Here is a 27581-nt window from a genome sequence, read left to right as displayed (position 1 = left end):
TGGATTTTATCTTGGTGGGGGTGGGGGTGGGGTGTTAAAAATCTAAAGACCTAAAGAGAGAGAGGGGAATCTTTAGAATTTGATTTCTGTGTTCTGAAGGAAGCATTTAGCTTAGCAGTATTGAATCTGAGCTGAGCACTGACGGTAGGTAGGTAGAACCATGTTTCTTTTTCAGTCTTGGTGCTACTAACTGTTGGGCAGCATACTTTTTGGTAGAATGGAAGACTGATTTTCCACAGTCTCCCCGGTTTCTGTGAACTAGATGTGAGAAGCACCCTCCTCCCTCGTTGTGCCAACCCCATGTATTCTCAGACATCGCCCCAAATTTCCAGGTTTGCAACCACAGACCGAGAAGCAAGGCCCTTAGGAATATAATTCTGGTTTCTAATAGAGACTTTGACAAATCTCCCTCTTCCTCTCATGGACAGTCACTCCCCATCTGGGGCAGAGGCCATGATTCCTGGAAATAAATTCTCCAAGGAGGCTAGCTTGCTTACCCAGCCTTAGCTTATGCTTTATACCAGTGATTCTGAAAGATCCATTTAATCTCTTTTGCCAGAACTAGCTGGGGTTGACAGAAACACTTTGAGAGCTTCCCTATTGGTGGGGAAGAGCTTATGACCTTTCCAGAGAATTCCATGCTCTTCTCTGGTCTTGCTCCTATTTATTATTACTCCCTTCCACCCAGTGCAAGGGTTATAGAAAGAGAACCCACTGGGAAGCAGCAGACTTTGTTGACCTTGAATCAATCAGTCCCTGCCCTGGGCTCTTGTTTTCTTATCCACACTGTGAAATAGTTGGACTAGATAATACATCTTCATGGCTCCTTTTAGCTCTCAAATATTATGGTCAGAATGTTCTTATTTTTCTTGGCTTTAATCTGTCAATTCAGATTGTAGAAGAAACCCTGCACTCTGTAACCAGCCTATACCTGCTTTTGCAAAAATGTTGTTTAGGGTTGATCTATTTACTTTATTTCATCTGCAACTCCCCGTATTCCCTGAGCCTAACTTTATCAACCCATAAATGAGAATTTGGAAAAACGTAGGCACATTTCTTGAAAAAGACAATAATTTTGTCAAAACAATTACCTAAGAAGTTTTCAGTTTATTCACACCTTAGAAGAGTACCCTTGTGTATTGAGATTAAGCAGCAAAGTGTGCAAATGAAACCATATTTCAAATACTCTAGGGAGAATAAGCTATTTAAAGTAATTTGCTGGGAAATCCTTTTGGAAAGAGGAATGCTTTTTTAAAAAAAATAAATCAAGTAACCATTACTGGATTTGTCTGGATATAGCATTTCAAAAATGATGAAAATCTGATTTATTTCTACAAATGCATGCAGACTTCTGCTGAAACTCTCACTGCACTGCTAGTGTTCATTCTCACGAGGTCCAAGGTTGACTTCCCTAGACATTCCTGATGTTACAGGTACAAGTGTGGTCAAGGTGACAAAGGCTTCTTCTTTCCACTTGCTGGTCTCATGTAACCTCAGGCAAGTCCATGTGCTCTCCCTGAGCTTCACTTTCCTTATTTCTAAAATGAGGGAATTTAATTTGACTTCTGAGCTCTCTGGTGACTCTAAAATCCAGTGAGTTGAATCAGAAACCTTGGTTAGGAACATGGTATTGGAATGCATGCTTCTTCACCAAGGCTGTGAAGCCGGATCCCAGAAGTGGCCCCACCGAGTGGGCAAACCCCTGGGCTCTTCCCACCCCCCCTCCCCTGAGGGCCGTATACACAGCCTGCTCCCTGCCCCCAGTTCCAGTGCCCTGTGATAAAAGGCAGCAGTTCTAGGAAACTGGGTGGAACCTTGCTGAGGAAGCTACTTGCTCAGGCCCAGGGCTGGAGGGAGGAAGACCTGTGTGGAGGTGGCTGTTCTTTGTTCAAAGGGGCACAGAGAGGGTGTAAGCAGTGTCATGTGTGTTGTATATATACATATATGTTGCCTGGAAACACTCCCTGGAGTGGGGAGGGGAACAGGTGAGTTGGTCAAAGGGGTGGCTCAAGTGTGCTCACTCTGCACAATGAACCGTGGTCTGGCACCATCAGAAAGTCAAATCCCAGCTCCTTAGGACCTGCGTCTCCAGAGCAATCCCCATTTGCTCCCTGATCATAAATCCCTGGTGGAAAGCAAGCAGCCACTGGGTTTTCGAAGGAACCTGTGCTTCAGGAAATGACTCTGAGATTCATTCCAGCAGTGTCCCTGCTGCTGCACTGGTGCCTTGCGTCATCATCAAAGCATAAATCAGCTTGTCCAAAAATGTTTGCTCAGTCATTACTACGTGCCAGGCACTGTGCTAGATGTTTGGCTCCACCAGTGAGAAAACCATCCAAGATCCTTGCTCACAGAGAAGGCAGGCATATGATACGATAAAGACAATAAGCAAGTGAAATGTCATGTTAGAAGGTAAAAGAATTTAGAAAAGGAAAGAAAAGCTACTGTTCTTCTTCCTTGTTTCCTTTTCCTCCAGTTACACAAAATATTTTTTCCTTATTAAAATTGCTCATTGTTTAGTTTTTTAACTGTTGACAAGACTAGTGTACTTTCAAAATAATTTCGTGCTATCTTTTAATATTTGAATGAATTGTGTAGTGTTAAAATGGCTTGCATCTGTTCAGTGACACAGTTCCTAAATTTTCCTTCCAGTTCTTCTGTGAGGTTGGCAGAGAGAGGTATCCTTACTCCTGTGGTATAGATGAAGAATCTGAAGTTTAGAAGGTCTTAGAAAAACTGGAGTGTCTTGACCTTTTCTCAGTGTAATTTATGTAGGAAATATTTTTGGCAATTTCTCTGTGGGAAAAAGTGTTAGAAATTTCAAACAATGGCCTTCAAATCTATGAAACAAACCTGGCTATTAATGTCATCTCCTGCAGGTACTTACCTGATGGGATATTTCCTGTTCTGGGAAAATGATAGTTTAAAACATTTTTACCTAGATGTGTACTAGATCTTCACCACTGTGGCTCCTGATCCAGGTTAAACTCGCAGGCCACAGATTTCCTTAGAGAGTGAACAACCAACCCCTCTCATAATGATGGGGAAATTTTCCTACAGTACAAAATTGGTCAAGTGCAATCTCTCTTTTTTGCTTCTTCTTAGACTCTCATGAACCTTGAGGACTAGTGGGTTCTGTTCTACTCTCTTGCTGCCTACCTTCTGGGATTTAACATCAACTGCATCTTCTGGAAACAGTTCCCATCCTTGAATGTAATCTAAGATAAGTTTTCTTTAAGGGACAAATGGACTCCCTAAAATCTCTGGGGAGTATGCCTGTGAGCTCTCAGAGTTCAGTGGTCCCCTTTATCTATGGTTTCAAGTTCCCAGGTTTCAGTTGTCTATGGTCAACTGCCATCTGAAAAGTATGAGCACAGAACAATGTATTTTGAGAAAAAGAGATCACATTCACATAACTTTCATTATTATAAGATTATTATATTTTATTATTGTGAATCTCTTTCTGGGACTATTTTATAAATTGAATTTTATTATAGGTAAGTATGTATAATTAAAATTAACATAGCATATGTAGGGGTTGGCACTATCCACAGAGTTTAGGCATCTCCTGGGGGTCTTGGAACACATCCACTGTGGACAAGGGGAGACTTCTGTACGTAATTTGACAAGCTCTAAAGATGAATTTTTATCTTGGAATCTTTTTGTTTCTCCACACCCACCTCCCTACCGGGCACTTTTCCCCTACCATAGCAACCTATGGCAAAGCTTTTGCCTCCAGGTTGATCCTCTCTTTATAAGCTCATGGGAGCCTTTTCATCAGGGGCTATGCTGAGCACTGCATCCTGATTTCAGTTTTGGTCCTACAGGGGAATATTAAGAAAGGTAAGCTTACTTCTGTTGATATTGCAAAAATAACAATATAAGGTATATTCTAACAGCAAATGTAGATGCCTTTTTTGTATCTGATCCAAAGTAATCTAAAATCCTGTTCTTAACAATTAATGTGAAAAACTGGGAATTTCTATCTTGGTGTCTTTACAGTTCTTTTTTTTTTTTTTAAGAATGTGAACCTGAATTACTATAGGTTAAAATTAGGCAAAGTGTTTCCTTGGAGGGAAGATGGACTTTCACATATGGGAGTCTTGACATTTTATTAATTGTGTGATTTTAGCTTATTGAGTTTATTTCTCTGAATCTTAGTTTTTGCAAAATGGAAGGAAAATGCCTCTTAGAATTATCTTTAGGGATTTCAAAGGATAATAGAGAGTGACTGGAATCTGCATAGCATATACCTACTCAGAAAATTTTAGTTTCATTATCCACTGCCCTCTCCCCCCAGGTTATTAATAAAGTCCTCTTGGTAGTGAAGTTTTTATGTGACAGGTTTATTTCTCCATTAGGACTTCATACAGCCTGAGAACAGTTTGCGGGGCATCCTGGAAATGTGGGCTCCCATGTGTGCTGTGGTGGAAAATGCAACCTCTTTATCTCTTCACCATTTCTGAACCCTGTGGCTAAAAACGACAGTCTGCCCTGTGAGTTGGTCGTCAGTCTTGTGGTGTGACTGTTTGCCCTTTAAAATCCATTGACTAGGAGATCGGGTAGACCCATATAATTAGAAAATGTGCTGGAAAAATAACTGATCCTCTTCTGGCTTAGTCTCTCATAAACTTGTTCCTTCTCCTGAAACACTGGTGCTAGAACTTTCCACCACAGGCAAGTTTCTAAGAATCAACACATCCTGTAGTTAACTACTTCTCTCTTCATTTGATGCCTGGAAAATCACAACGATTTCAGCATTGAGGAGTCGAAACCACAGTATGGAGGACTGGAGGCCACTTTACGAAGGAATCACAGTCCCAAGATCTCCCACCTCTTTGCTCTGAATTAGGGAAAAGGATATCTCTGACCTCTCTAGACAAGACTTCTCCAGGTGATTAATATAATTAATCTGACAGTCAGCACCTGGTTCAAAACAGGGTCTCCAGCATTAGAGAACATTCCAGAACTACATCTAACACTCCACACACTGCTTCCCTGCTGAAATAAAGAATGACTCTGTTAAAGAAATAAAACTGAGGTGAGGAAAGCCTACAAATAATTAGGAAAAAGAAGATGGGAGTCAGCTTCAACATGCTGTACTATCAAAAACATGGTAAGCTCCATTAACTTTGTGTGACTAACTAGATGAAATACACTCTGAGGATTTAAATCAGAAGCAAAGTGGAAATTGCCCAAAGAAGTGAATAATTTCTTGCTAGAGCCTTTCATAAATAATCATAGTTCATCTCTGCTGGATATTTCCTGTCTCAATTGTCGTCAGTGAAGTTTTGACTTTATCAACATGTCATGCAATTGTGTTCTTATGATCGTAAAAAGACGAAGCACTTAGCATCCCCTTAGCATTATTACTTAAATTCTATTTGCATCCAGAATATGCATAGGAAATCCAGCAAATGACACAAAACAGAAACAAAATTATAGTTAATTTTGAGGACTTGTGCACCTGTGATGATACTAATGACCCTTTTGCAGTTAAATTTAGCTTTCAATGTGCTGTGAACACATAGGCAATAAAATCTCTGAGACAAAAGTGGTCTGGTCTGATAGGGTCCCACAGAGCAGGGGTGGCAGGACCCCCTCAGCAGAACATTGCTACTGAAGAGAGTAAATCTATGCTCAGGGTTAAGTAAGTACCTGCTGGACAGAGTGAGGGGCCAATTGTTGATTTGCAAGTGTTATCATTTTTTCAAATAGCAGAAGAAGAAAAAGAAATACATATATACGAATTCATGTTTCAACTCTCTCCCTGATTCCAAACTGCTTCATTCTTGACACACAGGAGCTAGCTGCCTTTCATTTCAAAGGCAGATCTGAAATGCTGGAAAGGCCCCGGGAGTCAAGGCCACCCTTTCTGGAGGTCACGGCCTCCCCACCCAACCCCCACTTGGCTCAGTTCCTGCCACAGCCCAGGTGAGCCCAGCGCCTGGCCACACCCTCTCCCTGCCTCTGAGCTGCCTCTGTTCCTGCGGCTCCCTCTGCCTGAGATTTTCCTTTCAAAATCCTGCTTGTCTTTCCAAGACCTGGATAGGTTGACCTCCCTTTGGGGAACCCTCTTCCACTCCTGAGGTTGAGTTATCCTCCTGTCTTTTGCAGTGACTCAGATTTTGGCACCTCCCATACGGAGCCTTGTGTTTTAGATACCTGCCAACCTCCCTCACCAGCTACAGACTCCTCAAGGGCCAGAACTTGTCTTTTTCATCTCTGTAAGAGAGTCCTTTGTGACAGAGTCTCCCAGGGCTCCAAGCACTAGGAGAGTTTTTCTGCACAGGGGATACGAGGTAAAATGCTGGCTGGTCCACATTTTCCTCTCTATTTAGATTCTAGTGATTCATAGTTAGTAAATTGGAGCCAGTGTGTTAATGTTTAAACCCTTTGCTACTCTTGAGTTTTTGCTGCAGTATCATATTGTGTCCTAGTCTTAGCTTCCAAAAAGTGTTTATGCTTCCGCAGGGTAAGAGTTTAGGCCCTGAGAGCTTGTGCCATATTATGTCTTTCATTTCAAGCCCTAGCCATCAGATTATATTTTCCACATCGACTTTCCCTTTCAGCCAAAAAGTAATGCTATGTGTGTGCAGATTCAGTGCTGAGTTTGTAAGAAGGGCCCCCTTTGTGCAGTAGGCACTGGATTGGCGTGTGCCAGAGGATTCCAGATTTGTCACTGCTCAGGACCAGGCTTTTGGTTGGTGCCTAGGGAGGGTGGTTACTCCAAGGACCCTGCTGGAAAACTTGCCAGGGGAAGTGTTTGCTCTTCTTAGGACTTTTAAGAATGTTTTTTGTGTAGTTCAGTGTGGATCAGTAATTTTCCACAGTCGGAGCACCTCTGCCGGGGGTTGGGGGGGGCAGCCTCCCTTGGTTTTGTAGAATGCCCTCAGATGAGATTCAGGAGCAAATAAGTTGCTTAGTCATTGTGGATGTTTGGGTACCAGCTGTAGAAGAAGAGAGGGGACCAAGGGTGCAGGAAAGGACCTTGAGTGGGCCAAAGAATCCAGAAAGATAGATGAAACAAGGTTCTAACTAGTCAGATACCTAAGCAACATGCAGGCCCTGGGGCTGCTGCACATACTGATCTGATCCATAGTGTGAAGGGTGGTGAGTTCATTGAAATTCCATCTGTTTAACTACTGAGGTTAGGGTGATCTTGCTGGTCAATTTTCTAGTTAGGCAATAAATCTTTATTTAACAAAAATTTATTTTGTGGTACTGGGAAGCAAACCCAGGGCCTCATGCATACTAGGCAAGCACTACCACTGAGCTATAGCCCTAGCCCATGGCACTACATCTTTAAAAAGATAACATGTGCACGTGCATAAATAGGTGCATAGTTCATTTCTATTGAGCTTGAGATTCTTTATATGAAATATTCTGTCTTTGCAAGAATCCTACAACATAGATCTTATTATTACCACTTCATAAATAACTAAAATGAGGTGTAAGGGATGTTATTTATTTTACTTGTATACCAGTATTCTAACTGATGGCTTTTCCAAACTGGTCTATTCCTTTGTTTTTCCAAAAACTGAAAAAAATGAAACTTTTCAACAGTTTTTATTTCCACTTTTTTTGAACAGGAAAATTTTTTTTAAGATGTTCGCCAGACTCGGTGGTGTGGTGTATGCTTGTAATCCCAGTGATTTGGGAGACTGAGGCAGGAGGATTGCCAGTTCGAGATCAGCCTCAGCAATTTAGTGAGGCCCTAAGCAACTTAGCAAGATCCTGTCTCAAAATAAAAAAAAAAAAATTTAAAAGGGCTGAGGATATAACTCAGGGGTAAAACTTCCCTGGGTTTGATTCCCAGTACTGAAAAGAAAAGAAACAGTTTGCTAGAGAAAATCTTAGTCAGGAGGACTGAGACCCTCATAGATGTGGAAGTATGGGCACAAATATTTTCTTTAAGAGCAAGCTGTTATTCTGGAATGCAATGCATGCAAATTAGGATGTCTGCAGGGTTGACAGCAATTTTCCCGATATCTGTGTCTGTATTAATGCTTTGTTCCTATTAGCTGACATGTCCAGAAATCACTGGCCCAAGTCAAATAAGTAAACTTCTTTCCTACAAGTTTGGCACTGAAAGACACATGATTGGAAGGTCTAGGTGCCAAGTTAACTCATAGCATGCAAGAGTGACCTAGACTACCTGCTCCCAAGATGTCTGAGAAGTGTTGTTCTCTTTGTCTCTGTGGAGGCCCCGATGCTTCCTGTAGTTCACAAAGCTTGATCTGAGCAAGGTATGGTCAGATATTTTCCCTGTTCCTATCCCTCTTCTACTGTTCCAATCCCTTTTCTGCCTTGAACTTTCCTGTCCACAGAGACAGAAATTATTTCCATCTTTGTGAGTTGTGGGGTGGGCCCAGAGGCCCAGGAGGGGATCCTATACCTGTTCATGTTACCAGGATTTTTACCGAGCAACTTCTGCCTCCTCTTCCCTGTCTGCTGTTGCTGCCAGGCCTGAAACCCCGTGGGGCAATATCTGAACTGAGGCTGAATGCAATAGATGGCTGGGACCAAAGGTTGTGGGTGAGGCTTTTCTCTTCCTGGCTCCCTGTTGGTTATGGAAGGAGGAAGAGGTTCACCAGCACACTGCAGAAGCAAGAGTGTGTACATAAGGAATACAGAGTGAGTGTGTGTGTGTGTGTGTGTGTGTGTGTGTGCACATGCGCACTCCAAGGGCCATAAAGCTCATCTCAGCCTTGGCAAAATGGCACAAGCACCTGAGAATAAAGAATCTGTGATTAGTAGAAACACCTTGTAAAAATATCTGCTTGTGAAAAACTAGGACTCTGAAATGTAAATGCCTTGCCAAATCTGCAAGTCTGGAAAATAAACTTCCTGAATTTATCATCCTTAAAAATGTACCCTAGAGCAAGGGGGAGACTCAGGAATAAGTTTACAAAAGCTGGAAAAAGAGTGCATAGAAATGACTTCCTGGTAAATTAGAAGTGATGATTCCACCAGAGACTCTCAGAGAAACTGAGGGTAGCATCAGTAGCACAGAACACCTGTGATAATGCAATCAAAGGCAATAAATAATATAGATTTTGAAGTGATAAATCATGACAAGCCAAATTGGTGGATGTAAGTAGACTTACAAGACTAGGAATTGAGTCCAGCCAAGCAGATGTTAAATGTTTAGAATTTTAGAAAGCACTTAGGGTGAGCTCTCAAAACATTTGACTTGCAAAATTAGTTCAGATTGATTTGGATATGAACATGCTGGAAATCAGACAACAAACCTGGGCTCTGGGGAGATACAAGGTGCCCAGAGGAAAGGAGATAGGAGGAGAAGGACAAAGTTCTCTACAGGAAATACTTCTTTATGTATTTTTTTTTGATATCTAGAGGGAGCTGATTAGTTTTTCCTAAACTGTGAGGGCACAAAATATAACAGAAACAAAGATATGCCAAGAAAAAGAAATAAACACATTAGGTTCAGTTTAAAAAAACAATCTGGATATTTTCTGTGCTGCAGAGACCCAGGAATGCAGTGACGCAATCGTAATCATCCACTCATTCCTCCAACCCTGTTTCTGCCTCCTGCCAGTCAGGTGCCGTTCTGGGGCTGAGCACAGGCCAAGTACTCACAGCCTCTGCCCTGGGGTACCACCTGATGCCCTGGAACACTGGGAGAGTGGTCTGGAGGGGACAGGGAGGGTCTTGCAAAATAGACGAAGCCTTAAGTGCTAATAATCCTCACTGCTCATGTGTAATATTTTGTATTCAGAAAGCACCTGCCACCCTTTCCTGGTTCCTGTTACACTTTGGGCCAATAGTTCTTAATGCTATGATTTAAATATTTGTGTGTCTCAAAATTCATATGTTGAAACTGGCATCTCCAAGTATGGAGATGGCATTAGGAGGTGGGGACTTTGGGAAGCGATTAGGTCATGGGCTGAGCCCTCATGAATGGGATTAGTGCCCTTCATGTCTATGAAGATGTGGGTCTTCACCATCAGACACTGAATCTGCCTCTATCTTAGGCTTTTCAGCCTCTTTAACACTGTGAAAAAAGAATTTCCGTTGTTTTAAGCCCCTGAATTTATGTTATTTTGCTGTAGTAGCAGGTCTTCAGGCTGTATTATCACTTGTTTCTTTTACCTCATGCCTTAACTGTCAGTGTCCCTGAGGACACTGTCCCCTGCTGTCCTCTCCTTCACTCCATCATGGTGCTAATGATTTACTCTGCTGATGGTTGATGCTCAAGAATTGGAAGGGTGTGGGCTTAGGGGTGGGGAGGGAAGGCATTGGAGAATTTAAAAGGAATGGTGTGTGAAGTTGCAGGAAGTTCCACAAGTGATTCTGATAGCCCTCCCTCCTCCTGTGTCGAGGCTGACGCTTGCATTCTTAGCTGATGCCTTTGCTGAACTCTTGATCTGTGGACCAGGGTTCTACAGGAACTTTAGGCTTGATTGATTCTCTACAACTCACTCAAATTTCCCAAACCAAATTTACTGGTTTCGGTTATTTCCACCCAACCATGAACTTGGTTAAATTCTTCACTGATTCTTTCCCCCTCACATCCCCACTCCCCACGGCTCACAATCAACTTCCAAGCCCTTTGAGTTATACGATCTCTAGAAGGTGCCCACTTCTCTCTGGTCTCACTACCACTAAAACAGGCTCCTAACTTGTCTTCATGCTGCTAGAACTAAGGTCTCTATACAGTTATTAGAACAATTATCCAAAACCAAAAGTTTGCCTGTATTACTCGACAGGGAAGGTATGTGATGCTCTTTGCTACCTGGCCTCATCTCCTGCCAGTCGCACTCTGCCTTCCCATTGATCTCTGCACTGTAGGTGCACTGCTAGAGTTCGTTGTCTCTGCTTCCTTCTCTCCCTCCTTCCTCCCCCTCCTCCCCCCCTTCTTCTCTCTCTCCCTCTCTTTTCTCTCTCTCTCTCTCTCTTTTTTTTTTTTTTTTTTTTTGGTACTGGGGATTGGACCAGGGTGCTTACCACTGAACCGCATCACATCCCTGGCCCTTTTTATTTTTTATTTTGACACAGGGTCTCACAAGTTGCTTAGGGACTCCCTAAGCTGCTGAGACTGAACTTGAACTTGCAATCCTCCTGTCTCAGCCTTCTGAACTGCTGGGATCATAGGTGTGTGCCACTGTGCCTGGCTGTTTCTTCTTTATTTTCCTCCATAATCCCTGGAGTGTAGCACTTACACCCTCTACTAGAGTATAAAAGCTCTTTGAGGCATGAGAATTGTTATACTTCGTTTTGCATTCAGAGCCTGAAATATAGCAGATATTCAGTTAATGTTTGCTAGATAAATGAAGGGTACGTGATGAGTCCACTTTTCAGGTGAAGGACTGGGGATTTATACACATAACTGAGTGACACAGGGTGTCTATGATCTAGGATTATTCCCCCCTCCAAATATTCTATGCTTAAAAACACCCTGCAGATACACACACATTGGAATTGAACACTGATCGCTTGAGATACTGCTTTACAGTATTTCCTCTTTTTCTGTTTTGCTACAGAGTGGCGTCGCTCAATGACAGTAGGGAATAAAGAGCAAATGTGGCTGATGAAGGAAGAAATGGACTGAAAATTGGGGTCCGCTGACAATTCTGTGTGTGCTTTCCTTTTAGCATTATCTACTCTCAGGTTCTGTCTCCCTCTCCATAACGTGTAGGGGTAGATTACCTGATGTTTGAAGTTTTGTTTTACTTTGTAATTCTGTCACAGTGTGTGTGTCACAGTGCCCTTTAAGCTGCTTCATCCTTAAAAGGCTCAGTGAACAACCAGTGAAATGTATGAGAAACTTGTGTGTTCTGAAACTTGACACAAAAATCCTTTGGCACAGACATCTTAAATGGTAGGCCACTGATGGGCACACCTGGCTGGTCTCAGATCCAGATGTTTCCCCCAATTCTTAACTTTCATCAGTAGTGAGGATTCCTATTGCCACTTAGCTCCCATCTCAACACCCAGTTAGTTGCCGGGGACCTGACATTAGGTGGAACCAGTTTTAAGTATGTAAGGTGATACAGATATTTCCCATAGCTAGCCTATCCCAAGGGTCTCGACCAGTAATTTTATCACTGTACCTGTCTATAGGAAATTCCCTGACCCACATCTTCTAATGAGGAAATTGCCCCCTAGAACAGTCTAGCACAGGGCCATGTTCATTTCCACAGAAAAAAATCTTCTACTCTCTCTGCCACCAGTTACCTCTGACTGGACTAGAGATGGCATCTAAACACAGCCAAACAATAGGCTGGTTAAAATCCTGTGTCTTGACCTAAGGCAGAAAACAGCTACAGCTATAGTCAGGCTTTTGAACTGGGAAATACTGAGGGAATGGGACAATTAACCCCCTTAGTTCGTGGAGGAAACGGTAGCAGAAAAGAAAAGAGAGAAGCTCAGAGGTAAAGTAAGAAATGTGGGGTGCCATGGTAACTGAAGTTCTGAAGAAGTAGAAATCTGAGTTTGTAAAAGTTTGGAGGTAGCGCTTACTCAGAGGAGCCTCTGAGGTATAAGAAATCCAGTCTGGAGTAAGAATAAGTAGACCAGAAAGGAGAACAGGGTGGACAAGCAAAGACAGATCACAGGGGTTGCACATGGCCCTGGTACTGCATCTAGAGAGTTGTGTCCGGACCAGCACATTCTTCTGATCCAACTTCATGCTCAGGAAGGTCTGGTCCTACCTCAATTCCTGTTCTTCCTCTGAGGTTCTTTCTTTTAGCTGACTTCTTACAATAACCATTCCTTCCTCATTTCTTATGGTAATTCAAAGAGCCTAATGTGACTCCATAGGGCAGGGCCCCTTATTTTGTGACTCACTGGCTCTGGCCATAGGCAGGGCATGCAGGTGTCCTAGTATCTGGGTCACTCTTCTCCCCATTCTTGTCACATTTTCATTTGCATAGTACAGCTCCTTAGCAAGTCAACAATCAAATTCCCACACTTTGATACTTAAGGACATATCTAAATAGATGGTCCTTAATTTAGGGTTTATGAACCCCAGGGAAGCTGTGGGTGGTCTTCAGGGAAGTCAGGAAACCCTTTAAAACTGTGTGTGGTAAAAGCGTGTGTGTCTGTGTGTGTGTGTGTGTGTGTTGGGCGGAGGGATACTTTTGGGGAGAGGGTCTTTAACCACCTTCTCAGAGTTATCTGTAACCAACCTCTCCTGAGGTTAAAGGTCATTCATTGCTGAGGCCAGAACTCAGACTGTAGTATAAGAAGGACTATGACTGAAACCCAAGTTCTGTCACTGACCCTCTGGGTGGCCTTATATATCTACTTGACCTCTCTACACCTTATGTTATTTGTGTATGAAAGGAGTCTAATGCTAATAGCACTCACACCTATGAGTGCTAGGAGGATTGAGAGACACCCCACATAATGTGCTTAGCGCAGCAAATGGCATCATTTCTTAGTGATGGTAGATAGTACATTTTTATTATGTTTAATAAATGTAGATGTGATACATTTTACATTTACATGTTTTCAAATGCTGAATATTTATGTGTTATTTTTGAAGGTGATCTTTTTTTTTTTTGTTTTAAAGAGAATTATGAGATTAGAGGAAAGGACCAATAATCAAATGTATGTCAAAATAAAATTTTATTTTGTTGTAAGCATAGCATAAAATGCTGTGAAATGGGTACTTATACCGCATAAAATTTATAAATGTTTAAAATACTGATGAGCTAAACGAATCTATTTTGTTCTGATAAGCATGGTTTAATACACTATCCTGATTATTAATAAAAATTAGGTGAATTTAAAATTTAACTGCTTGTAGGTTGGTGAAATATTAAAATGACTGGAGTTGTCACTTAACTTGAAGAATTGTTACCACTTAACATATATACATTTAATACCTATTGGTTCACCCTGGAGAAATGACTGTGAAACCAAATGCATTTACCAGAGTTTACTTGAATGTTTCAACATGGTTCCTCTTACTTGATTATATTTCTTTATTTCTGGTAAAAATCCATTATAAAAGCATATTTTTGGCATTACCAGCTAACTTGCATAGGAAAATTTGTGACCCACAGTAGTTCAAGCCTCTGACTAGCTGTTTCAGAATAAAAGCAACTACAGTTACATAAACCTTCCTGGAATCAGTAGGATGGAAGTTATTGTGATATTCTGCACCCAAGAAGGAGGAGGGAAGGACACTATTCTTTCAACTTAGTTCAGCCAAATACCACATAAGGGGATCAGAGTTCCCTGGGACCCACCTGGACTCAGATTTAGTAGACCATGGGGTGTGAGTCAGCTGTGGTCATCCAGCTGGTTCCAACAGGTCACTCCTGATGAGGCCACCATGTGGAGAAAATAAATCCTCAAAATTCCTGATGGGAGGCCTTTGACTTTTAATTTGACAGCTGGTTAGTCAGGTGTATGTGAATAATCATTACACAGGGAACAGCAACAGCAAAACAAAACCCAACCCAACTCGTGAATGTAAAAAATGCCTTGTTTCCAAAATAATGATGTTCAGCCTGCCTTTTGAAAGGGGAAGAAGCACAGTGTTGAGCATCATTATTGACCAATGCAGCACTGTGTTCTTATTCCACAGAGTGGGAGAAATAAAAGTGGAGAATTTTCTGGCTTTCATCCAATCACTCAACTTATGTTGACTGAGTCCATGATCTGCAGTGGCTCTAGGCCACTGAGATATTTGGTCCGACTCCATATCTATAGGGATAAAGTCCTACTATTTGCATATTGTGAAGGTAGGAGGAGACATGAGGATGATGACAATAAGTGAGATGATGATGTTTTTAGTTGGGGGTTTTCTAACTTGTTGATGGATATCTGTACATCGATTTTTTTTATCTAAGAATCTCAAAGTATACTTAGAAGTGGGGTTTCCAGGGGCTCTCTTATCTCTGAGAGAATATTCCTTGTATCAGTTGCCTCTACCTGCCCTTGGTCATGCCTAGACTTGGGTCCAGTGGCCAGTATTCTGACTAGGTGTAAGACTGTTGCATAGCAACATTCTATCCAAACACGCTGAGAACTGATTCTGACCCTTGTCCTGGTCTCTCCCAAGACAGTCCTCAGGTAGGAAACTGTATTACCATGGTGCCTGGCCCAAGGGGGAGCTGGTTAGGTACTCTGAATGTTTGACTGCTTTTTATTAATGAATACATGAATGGCTTCTTCATGCACAGAACATCCTACTCCTTCCCCCCTACTTTCATCTTTTTTATTTTGGGGGAACAGAAAGAATTAAGGAATTTGGAAAATTCCTTTCTACATTACCAGTAGTTATTTTTGATTCAATAGAAGACATGAACATTTGTGTACTTTCAAGTAGTTTCCAGTTTCTGATCCTTGATTTTTATCCTTTTTCTGTAAGGATCTCCTGTTGGGCTGACTCATCTCTAACTTTAGGCCCTTAAAAAAGTCAAGTAGGAATCATGGAAGCTTAAGATTTGATGCCAAGCCTAGGATGAAATGGCACCCTGCGTATAGTTGTTGTTTCTACGAACTTACTCCAGTGAGAGAAGTGGAGGGTTCTGTTGTGTGACTTTTGTACCATGTCTTTTAGCTAAAGTAGAACTCAATTTCTCAGAATCCCTTTAGTTGTACGGCTTCAAGTAATGTCTGAACACAAAAGAGACTTGAATAAGATCTGGAGGGTGCAGGTGAAGTGGCAGTTGTATTTTTCCTTCTGAAGGTGGGCATGGAGCTCTAACACAACATGTTAATGTTAATCTGCTATCTTTCCTGGTGGACCATGGTACCTCCAGTAACCACCAGATTCTCCTTTGACTTCTCTGAGTCCAGAACCATATGTAGATACAACACATGGTGAAGTGTGTTGACTTTACCATGCAGGCTACTGATCACTGAGGCTGAAGGTGATGACCACATCACCAACTTGTCTTTGTGGGTTCCATTTTATTCTCTCAGGTTCTGTCTTGTCCCTTTCTCTTCTACTTCATGCCCTGCTTTCCTTCCTGACTGCTGATTCAGGCCCAGAGCAACTTCAAGCCTAGTACCAGTTCTGGAGACCACAGATCTTCCATCAGCGTTCTGGCTCCCCCTTTGTGTAAGTTCTAGCCCCATAATGAATCCTTATTTTTCATCACTCAAGGGTTTTTTTTTTTTTTTTTTTTTTTTTCCCCTCTAATTTATCCTTGCTCCATATACCTATTCTTATCCTCAATGAATTCCAGCATCCCTTTCAAAGCAGGGGCCCTGGAATTCAGATGTTACTTATACTGTCTTGGGCACAGTTTCATTCCTATAATTTATCTGGTATATTAATTGAAGATGTAAACTTGAACTTGTTTTATGTAATTCAAGTATATTATCCACAGACGGTCAGTAACTAAGGCTTACAGGGCAAAAATAGTCCTTAGCCATCAAAGAGTCTGATTAGAGAGGGCAAGCATGTGCACACAGGTGCAGATATTAATGGACTGATTAAACACCTGAGGACATAAAAGAGGTGAAAAAAAAGATGAGGGTAGGGTGGAGTAAATAAAGATAAACACAAATTATGTGTATAATAAATGTTTGTTGAATGAAGAAAACATGAGAGGTATTTTGACATTTTAAATAAAAACAAATATAATAATATCAAACAAGAACATAAAATTATTTTTAATCTCCATTTTTTTATTATACCCCAATATAGTTATTTTCATTTTTAGATAGCATTCCTTTCCTGTTTTTTTGTTTTTGTTTTTGTTTTTGTTGTTTTTTAGGGGGGGTATGTACTGGGGAATAAACCCACATCACCATCCCTTTTTAGTTTTTTATTTTGAGACAGGGTCTCAGTATTTGCAAGACTGGCTTTGAACTTGTGAGCTTTCCAAGTCTGTGGGATTATAGACACTGTGGCTGCTCAGTGGTATTCCGCTTGTTATATAGCTGGAATCACAATGCATCAGAGTCTAGTATCTTCATAATTTTGCTATTTTTTTTTTTCATTGACCTGGATCTCAAAAGAGGCTATGACTACTCTTATGGAGATTTTAAACCTGTATTCAAAAATGCGTTATGTTTTCAACTTCAGCTCCTTCTTGGAATGTTGGGTCCTGAGAGGCACCTGAGCTGTTTTGGGAATGGGTGTGACAAACGATAGCTCTGGTAGAGCGTAGCCAAGGTGAGTGGTCAGAAATGAGAGCTGTTGCCAAGGAAACTGCTGGACAAACATTTAGGGTATAAACTTTGCTATTGCATTTAAAGTTCTTGTCACAGTCTTTGCTGACTGGACTTGAAATCTGAACAGCTCCAGTGAAGACAGAAATGTCCTAAGGATGATGGACATGGTCTGGCAGAGGGCATTGTCAGGGACAATATCGCAGCTGCCAGAGGGAAGAGAAGGAAGCTTCTCACACCCCATGACCAACAAGAGCATGGGATTCTGGGATCTGTGACTTTGAGTGAGAACTGATTTACCACTAGGAAAGATGGTTCCTGTGGAGATGTCAAGCTGTCTCTCTACCTGGTGTATGTGTTTTGTAAAGGCTGGCTGGGTAAAGCCTACTACGTACATGTTTTAAGCATAAGAACACAATTACAATGAAATCTTACATCGAATTCCAGGGCTCGCAGTTGATAAGAATGGAGCTGCTTTGGTTGAGTTCTGGATGAGGTGACAGAATTTTATGTGCTTGGCCTTCACCTCACCCGGACCCCTCATCTCTACTTATTAGAACTGCAGTCCCTGAGGCTCATGCAGTTATCAGAAAAATAGCTTGAAAAATGTTAGTTTAGAACCACTTGGGATCACACATAGGTCTTATAAGGAAATCTGAACATTTAATTTGTGAGTCAGATATCTTGCATTTTTTAGTCTTCATTAATCTCTTGATAATAATAATGATATTATAATAGCAAAACCTTCCATCACTTCTACAATGTGCCAGCTGTGTGAAGCACTTCACATATAGAAACCCAATTGTACTTTTGAAAAACCCTGTGTGGGATGAGTATCATAATTCAGTGATTCTAAAATATGTTTTCTCTCACACTTTGGCTTTTGCAAAAATGGAATGGGTCTTGCTTTTGATGGTGCGTCATGGTTTAATTGGCATCATTCTAAAATTTCTTCATGGAGCATAAAATAATGGTATGTTTTACCATAGAGGCTAGCTTAGATTTCATGAAATGAAATAAAAATCTCCCAATGTTACAAATGAAAGACTAAAGCTCAAAGAGGTGAAGTAACCTGTCCAATATCACAAAACTTACACACTGACTTAAGACTCTGTGCTCTCAGTGACTTTGTGTCCTACTGGCATTTAGCCTGTGCTTTCTTCTGTCCCTCTTGTCACTGTCACTGAGGAGTGTGCCCTTAGCCATAGTTTTGACACTGAATTTCTCCCATTGAGTAGAGGCCCTTCTCCAGGCCGATTCCCTGGCACATCTGGCAGTCATTAACAAAGCTGGAATTTGCTGACTATGTTGGTTTTCCAATATAATTGACTCTCCAAGTGAAAGTCTATCTGAAAGGAGTCTCTTGGAGAACAAGGACTTGGTATCATGGTTTGGTAAGGAAAAGACTTGAAGGATGAGGAGTTTGTTAGAACTGATTCTGACTGACTTGCAAAAGCTCTTGCCAGTGGGTTGTTAATCATTCCAACAAGGAAACTGACCATTTACATCACAGAAATCAGCAAAAGCTATGAATCAAGGCTTTTCTGTTTGTTTGCTTATTTTTTCTTGTCAGAGAGTGACTTTAGGAGCACATCGCGAGATAGATGCTAAATGATCAGATTCTACCAGGAAACCCTCAGCAGGTAGAGTGAGCATGAGAAACTGAGTAGACATTGAACTTTTAAAATAATCTCAATGTCAAATAATTCTATTATTGCTAGAGTCAGATCTTGAACGTGTATCTTAATTCAATTTATGATATCTTAATGTCTACAAAAGTAGAAGAACTTTAATACATATGTTCCCATGTGTCTGGAGCCGTAGAGACATTCGAATGAGCCAAAGAGAGAGCACTGCCTGCTCTTTATTTTGTCCTCATTATTGACAGAAGAGATTAGTGAGCTATTTGCCAAGAACAGAGTGGCCAATGGTATTTCCAAGATCATCCAAGAAATGTAGCCCAGGAACAATAACTGAGATCGGAGGGCGGTGATGGATGTGTAGGAAGTGATCAATAAATGTTCATTCTTGAATCTAGCAATTTCATAAGGGTTCTGGTACAGTCACATCTCTCCCACATGAATTATTTAGTTATTTTTCTCCTTGGCAATTCTCAGAAAAACCCACAAAACAAAAAAGCCCTCGTGCGCTTATCATGCAGAGGAGGAAGGAAGTGAGTTGTGGCATAGAGTGCGCCTCACCCTCTTCGCCTGGAGAGGGGACTCCAGGGAATTAAGTAGATTGTAGCAAGGTTAAAAAGAAAGCCAAAGCTGGCCGACATGGCTGGTGTCTGGCAGAGAGCAAAGACTATGGAAGCAGCTGGCCTTTGAAAGAAAGTTCTTGGAACCAAAAGAGGGAAGTGAATGAGAGTCCCCAAACAGGAGCTCTCTGGCCTTTTGAGGGCCTCCAGAGGACAGTGGTGAGGAGTGGAGTTTGGAGAACAAGAGAAGGGACAGTGACTCCAGGACTGACTGGGTTGGGGATGGCATTGCCGCTACTTTGCCTGTTGCACAGGGGTTGGCACACTTCCCACTCCCAACGTGGGTCATTTGGGGAAGGAATACCTTGGTGGCTCCCCTCTCTTTAGAGCTGCCAAGGATCCAACTAAAGAAATCTTTTTGGATTTTAGGACAGAGATTTTAGCAGTTACTTGGCTCACTAAGACGGAGGGTATGGGCTTCATTAGGTTGATGTAAAAACCGGATGGCAGCTTCTCAAATGGCCTTCCTTGATATCTGCCCTCACTCACAAAAAAGGGCTGCTTGCAATTTATTAGCAAATTTGGGTCTCATTAATAATTCTTTGAACTAGCAGAGCAATCCTAGCTGATTGAAAATAATTATCAACCTCTCTAGATGATTAAATAGCACGTTTGGATTTTCATTTATATCATCATTTTGATTGAATGATGTGTGTGTGTGCAGGGATTATGTATTAAGAAGGTATCTCAAAAGTAAAATAAATACTGATGAGAAAGAGCCACACCTCACTCAGTATCATAGGAAAACCAAGAAATCTAAGGCAAGCGAGCACAAGAACAAAATTGGGACCCAAAATATATGAAGAAAGACAGACTGTGACAGAGATAAAGTTGCATGGGACATAAGTGATAAACACGTAGAAAAATACTTATGGTGTTCCAAGCATAGCATCAGAGGATTGAAAATTCTGGTCAGTATCAACAAACAAGCAGTGTAATTAATCTGGAACAGAAAGAATACCACAGATGTTGAAAATTATTTTTTTTCTACTGACTCAGTCTCCTGCATATTTACAAATTGAAGGTTGTAGATTAATAGCCCCTGAGATGCACGCCCAGCGGGCCCCGTTCCAGGATTGTGTTTGCACTCAGTGACATCCTTTTGGATTCAAACTATTTTCCCTAATCAGGATATAAGAAAAAGTAAAGATGAAACCTGCTTTATCTCACATTTATTCTCCCAAGTGTATTCTGGTAAGGATACACAAGAATAACAAGAATAACAAACAAAGATTCACACCAAAAACTGCAGTGGTTCAGAAAACTGGTGCAGGCTGCTATTCTTTGCTAACATCACTTAGTTTGGTGCAGCCTCCTTCATAACACAATCATGGTGACTTGCTTCCACCTGGTTCATTTGAATTCTGGTTTTGCTGCATGTCTCCATCTGGATTAGCTCAACAAGCTAAATGCTAGAGAAAAGATTATGCAAACATGGAAGTTCATAAAACCCTGTGGACTTTTTATTTCACAATCTCAAGGAGTAGGCAAATGTTTTCATGGAGAGGTAAACTAAGTCACCAAGCTGTTCTGCTGGTGGCTAAAGGTCTCCCAGCAGGTCAGAGGCAAAACAAACAATAGAATCTTGGCCAGAATTTAAAATTCTGTGGGTTTGTTAGAGCAATGCCCTCTTTCTGACTGCCTCTGTTCTTCGCTTCTCTTTTGTTTTTTAACCTGTAGTGCTTGTTAAACATGAAATTTTTCCTGAAAGGGTGGAACTTGGAACTCCAAATGAACTTTGATCATGAATAGTGCCAATCCCTGAGTTTTCCAGGTGGTTAAATGGCAGAAGACATGGCATATCCTGCTAGACCCTTTTCTTAGGAATAGGAGAGTTCATCCTAGCCCTTGAGTTTGAAACACTAGGTCTCGTGATGTTTCGAACCAGAAACACATATATCTGCCATTCAACCAACTCCAAAATCAGATATACTTTGCCATTTTGTGAGTTCCTAGATAAGTCCTTATATTCCTTTGCAAATGAGTTTGATCCACAGCAAAATCCTTTGTCCTAGTTCTATTAAAAAAAGGCTAGCAAATTAAAATGTGGTGAGAATAGGTGGAGAATGTACTGAAAGGGAAAAATGCCCTGACATCTGAAAATTCATGTATTGCAATTTAAATGGCAATTATAACTTAGAAATGTGTTTTTGTCCACAATTACTTTCAAGGTACAAAATGTATTTTGAACTAAGTGCGGTGGGAGGTGAGCGACTTGGGAGGCTGAGCCATGAGGATTGCAAATTTGAGGCCAGCTTCAGCTTGTTTTAAAATAAAAATAAAGGTAGGTCAGGGTATGTAGCTCAGTGATAGAGCACTCTGGGTTAAGTTCCCAGTAGCCCCCCACCCACCCCCAAAAAATATATATAGGCACATATACCCACAGCGGTACTCAAAGAGACCCTGAGAAATCATCTTTCCACTTAGTAACCAGAATAATAGAACTAGAAACAGAAACCAGGTATAAAAGCAATTACTTAGTCTCTGTTCAATAAAAAATACATTTGGTTTTTGAATGTAAACTGTCCCTTCTCCCACTGCCTACCTGCTCTTAATAATTCCCATCTCCATTTATCCTTCCCAAGTCACTAGGTTAACAGAATATTAGTAATTATCTCTAACTAACCCACTTAGGCTGTTTACTTAATAAGAGGGGAATTGACTGTGGCACTAGGGTATAGGCATTCATTTCTTCGTGTAAGAACCAGTTCTTCTTTCCAGAACATTTCATCAAAATGTTCATTTCAGACAGGTAGGCTCAGCTTGGCTGAAGGCTGTTTTCCATGTAAAAGCCCGCCATTGGATAAGAACTGGCCTCGCCCAGGGCGTCCTCTAACTTTCTTATCTTTTGACACATTTTCTAACTTCTTTCAGATGAAAGAAGGGAAACCAAAACAAAAATTGGGGTTAACAATATGGTAACGAAGATAGGACTTCAGCTTGAACAAGGGACACATATTCTCATGAAAATGACCGGTAATGTGCAGAGGCGGAAGAATTAATCTCCCCTCCCTGTCCTTATTCGGCAGGTGTGGGAACTGAGAACCACACAGACCCCACACTGACCTGTTTTCTAAAAACATTGATCTACTGTCCAAGAGCAGACTGAAACATTCCTAGGCAGATTTTTTTTAGATATTCCAGAAAAAACAATAATCCAATATTCTTTTATTCCAAAATCCAGTCATTCGTATTGCCTGGCAGTCTTCCTATATTTCTCACATTTTTCCTGCTGACTTGTTCAGGACAGGTGTACTTTTTGGCAGACTGCCTCAGGCAAATGTTCCAAGAGAGGACCTGGTCAAAGGGGACCTAACCTCCAGCTGGAGATACGCCACCAGGTCTGCCGGAATAAGCCTAGGTGCCGCCGACAGTCAGAATTCCAACCAGGACATACTTTCTGGCTCATGGTGTCCCACCTGAACTGAGGGACAGAGGGGTGCGCTTTTTTGTTTTGACCACATTCTTTTGTAGCAGTCTGAACTTGCCTTTTACTCTTCCAAAAAATCCACAAGATGGTCCTCGTTCTCTTCTCTTTCCTCTTTTTCAGAATCTTAATTTCTAGTCATTTTAAGTTGTTCTTTCCCAACTTTTTGCCCAATGACTACCTTTACCTTAGTCCCCTAATCCCATTTAAGCCAAGTGCTGAGTTTCCTTTCCCTTTTCTATTTTCTCCCTTTAGCTTTTTGAGATGTCTTGGGAAATTTATTCTTTTTACCAAATGTGAATTTTGGAGATGTGAAAATTAACATCTTCCAGTTTCTTCTATGAGACTTTTTTCCCAGCCCCCAAGTTCTCCATATTTATTTATGCTTTTATGAATGTATTGTAGCTCTGCAGAATAGTGGGGTTCATTTTGACATAGTCATGCATGCATGGAATTTAACTTACTCCATTTCAGTCCCTGGTGTCCCCTCCTTCCCTCCACCCCACCCTTTCCCCCTAATCTACTCTACTGGTCTTCCTTTCATTCATTTATTTATAGACAAGTAAATAAATGGGTGCTTTACAGATCCTCGTGAAGGTGGGATTCACTCTGGCATATTTATACATGCACATAGTGTGATTTTGTTCTGCATTTCCTCCCTTTTACCATCCCTCCTTCCTTTCCTTCTACTCCACTGATCTTCCCTATATCTTTATGATATCCTACCTCCAGGATAGGAGGTAGGATATCATTTGCTCTAGGTTTTTCTTATCATAACATTCAACCCTTGATTTTCTGAGGCTGACTTATTTCACCAAGCACGATCTTCTTCAGTTCCATTCAGTTGTCAGCAAATGCCACAATTTCATTCTTCTCGATGACTGAGTAAAACTCCATTGTATATATATCCCACATTTTCTTCTTTCTTTTTTTTGAAAATTTTTTAGTTGTCAATGGACATTTATTTATCACATATTTATTTATATGCAGTGCTGAGGACAAAGCCTGGGTGTCCCACACGGCAGGCTAGCATTCTACCACTGAGCCACAACCCAGCCCTATCCCACATTTTCTTAATCCACTCATCTATTGATGGGCACCTGGGCTGGTTCCATAGCTTGGGTATTATAAGATGCACTGCCATAAACATTGCTGTGACTGCTGTATCACTGTAGTAGGCTGACTTCTTTCACTTTTCTTTCTTTCTTTCTTTCTTTCTTTCTTTCTTTTTAACTTACTAAACTTCTTGAGAGAGGTCTATGCTCAAGGTCTTCACATCTCATTAATTCCTCAACCCATTACATTCTGGCTTCCACAAACACCACTCAATTAAAAATCCTCTCTTGCCAGCAGCCTCTCAATCGGCCCCCTCAGTGGTCCCACTCTCCCTTGTCATCCTACTTGACACTTTCGCAACATTGGACACGGTTGACCAGCTCCTCCTTATTCAAACTCTTTCCTTTCTCAGCTTCTTTTATTTCACCGGCTCCTGCCTTTCTGAGTTTCCTTCCTGGGCTTCCTTGGCTGGTCCCTCTTGCCCTTTGATCTTGTTTTTTAGGGGATCTGTTTATGGGCTGCTCACATTGCCTTCTCTTGCTCTCTTCTCATTTCTTCGCTCACTCCATATGCATTGATGAAGCTCTCTGCCTCGTGACTTCTCAGCTGAACTCTAATCTTATTTCTTAGGGTTTTTTTTGATATCTTCTCTCTCTCTCTCTTTTTTTTAAAGACTATATTATTATTATTAACATTATTTGTGGTCCTCATTTTTAAATTCCCCATGCATTTTCCAATAATATTTTTTTGGTTTACTCTTTCCTTCCTCCACCATCCTGGCTTGGAGCATTCAAGAATGGCTTTTCTATATGTTTTCTGTCACCTTTAAGAAGAGTTAGCTGTTATTTCCTTCTTACTTTTGAAGGATTTTGATAATGACTGATAGTAATGGAATTCTGTTGTGTCAGTGGTAGATCTAAGTCCTTCACGTAGATATTTAGCCTGCACAGTAGCTCAGTGGTTCTTATCATCTACTGATTTTGGAGGAAGAACCTAAGACTGTACATAATAATTTGCTGAAGGTCTTACAATAAAGTTTCAAACCCAGGCAGCCTGAGTCCAGAGTTCATGCTATAAATCATAATCATCTTATGCTGACTTTCCAAGTAATAGTAGCTAACTTTTACTGACTGCTTACTTTGTGTGTAAATTTTCTGCATGTTAACCTATTTGACCCCTAGGAAACTCTTAGAAAATGGTATAATCATAATACCTATTTTATGAATGAGAAAACTGAGGCATGGATAGTTTAAGTAACTTGCTCAGAACTGCACAGCTCACAAAGTAGCTAAGTTGGAATGTGCTTTGTGTTATTTACACAAATTACAGAGATTCCCAAATTGCTCTATAATTAACCACTTAGGTGCCTTCATCTTTTGCTCTTCTTGAGGGCGCAGGTGATGTCATTTCCAACTTTTTAATCCCTTTTATCTTGTCACAATGCAAGTTCCATAAATATAAAGGGAAGAGAGACTAATAAACATTTGGCTATTGTTTTCTTTGGGTCTTTTTCTAGGGCAACTGATAGGCACCCAATGTATATGTTTTCCATAGGAAATCATTTTTATGTGCAGCATTGTGAAGCAAAACATGAAAATACTGCTTCTGCAAATTTTCTTTTTGAGTAAAAATAGTTTCAGTTCCCAAAGGTAAAATAATGACTATCTTGACTGTCTGTATTTGTTCCTCAATTCCTACAGTAGTTTTCAGCTGTTGTGTCCAGATGGAAAGTTTAGTTGAAGAGACCCTTAATCTATTCAGAGACAAATACCACATTTCACAAAATATATGCCTACCACAAACTGCAGTCACATCATAGCTTGAAAGAGGACATTTTAGATTGAGTAAGACTACATCTGCCCATTTTTCCCTCCCTCCAACCCTCCCTCCCTTCCCTCCTTCTTTCCCTAATAGCTAGGTTTCACTGTCTGCTGATGTTGTCACATAAGATCTAATACGAATTCTATTTCTAAAAATAAAATCTCTGTCTCTTCACTTTGTCTCCAACAGTTTGGTTTTATGGTTTTTAAACCATAAAATGCAATGCTATGCCTAGTAAAGTACAATATATCTAGTCATTTTTCTTACTATTTTGTTTATAGAATTATGAAAGTAATGCATTATTTTATAGAAAAGATCCAAAATACATACTTATATCCAGTAAAATTTGAAGTCTCTCTTTACCATATATGTCCAATTCTATTTCTCTACTTGCTTTGCTTGCAAGCCTTTGTTCCCTATACATTATAAACACAAGTGTACACACACACATATTGAGTTGTAAAATATCATAAATTTAAATTACATTACATGGACATTCTTCAGCGTATTTCTCCTATTACAGTATATCTTTCCATGTCTGTATTAATAGATCTACTTAATTCTTTTTAATGATCACATGAATATATACCATATATAACACATATGTGTGTATGTATATATATGTGCATATATATGTGTACACATGTGTATATATATATATACACATATATATGTTTATACATATATACCTTATAACCAATACCTTATAAACCAAATCCATTTGGAAGAACATGATGGTAAACACACACCTATCTTTGCACGCACGCAAGCTTTCTGTAGCTGAATTCCCAGAATTCAAGTTGCTCCTTCAGGAAGTGCACGTGCAGATTCTGATGAACTTTCCTTGCTGACATCTCCACCAACCACACCTTTCACATGCCCATCCTCATGTGGGCCCTTTCCACAGGGAGTCTGAGTTATCTGTCTTAAAAACTTTAATAAATGTAGTTAAACTTATATATTGTAATCAACATTGAGGATGAATCTGTTTTTTTTTTTTTTTTTTGGTGCTGGGGATCGAACCCAGGGCCTTTTGCTTACAAGGCAAGCACTCTACCAACTGAGCTATCTCCCCAGCCCCGAGGATAAATCTGAATCTATTACTTCCTTTCCCCCTTGAACACTACTAGGTTGTTAGCATGCCTGTACTTTGTCTCTCCTCTTCTACTTTCTTTGATTGATTATATCATTTGGAATTGTCTTGGTTGTTACTCATCTTTAAATCCTATTCCCCTGTTTCTTGTAACTCATTTCTTTTAAAAAAATTTTTTTTTAAATTTTATTTGTTCTAATTGGTTGTACATGACAGTAGAATGTGTTTATACATTTTGATAGATCATACATAAATGGAGTGTAATCTCCCATTTTTCTGATTATACATATTGCAGGATCACATCAGTCATGCAGTCATACGTGTACATGAGGTAATAATGTCTGTTGTAATAATTGCATTGAGCTTTATACCTACATTGTACCAAACAATTTAGATTAAACCATGTCACCCCATCCTTTTGTGTCATAACATTCTTTTTAAAATTCCTCCAACATAAAAAGTTTTTTGATTTTTTCTATTTACAAACAGATGGTCAGGTTTATAGATCATTGCATGTATAACAATGTTCTTATTTTTTACTAGTTCTATGTTAATATTTTATTTTATTTTATTACAGAATTCCAGGTCCAAGATAATTTTTTTCTTAGTTTTTTTGACATCATTTCTCTATTATTCTTGAGTACTCAGTCTTGTTGATACAAAATACGATGGCAAACTGCTTTTTGTTCTTTCAGGTCACTCATTGTTTTTCTCCTTAGAAGAGTTGATTTTTCTCTCTGTCCTTGGAATTTCAATTATCTCACCAAGATTTATGTATGTTTTTTGTTTGTTTGCTTTTAAAATTTTCTGGCTCTGCAATT

The sequence above is a fragment of the Sciurus vulgaris genome (genome assembly GCF_902686455.1).
Source record: "Sciurus vulgaris genome assembly, chromosome: 7".
Classification (NCBI taxonomy): domain Eukaryota; kingdom Metazoa; phylum Chordata; class Mammalia; order Rodentia; family Sciuridae; genus Sciurus; species Sciurus vulgaris.
This window is presented reverse-complemented; position numbering follows the sequence as displayed.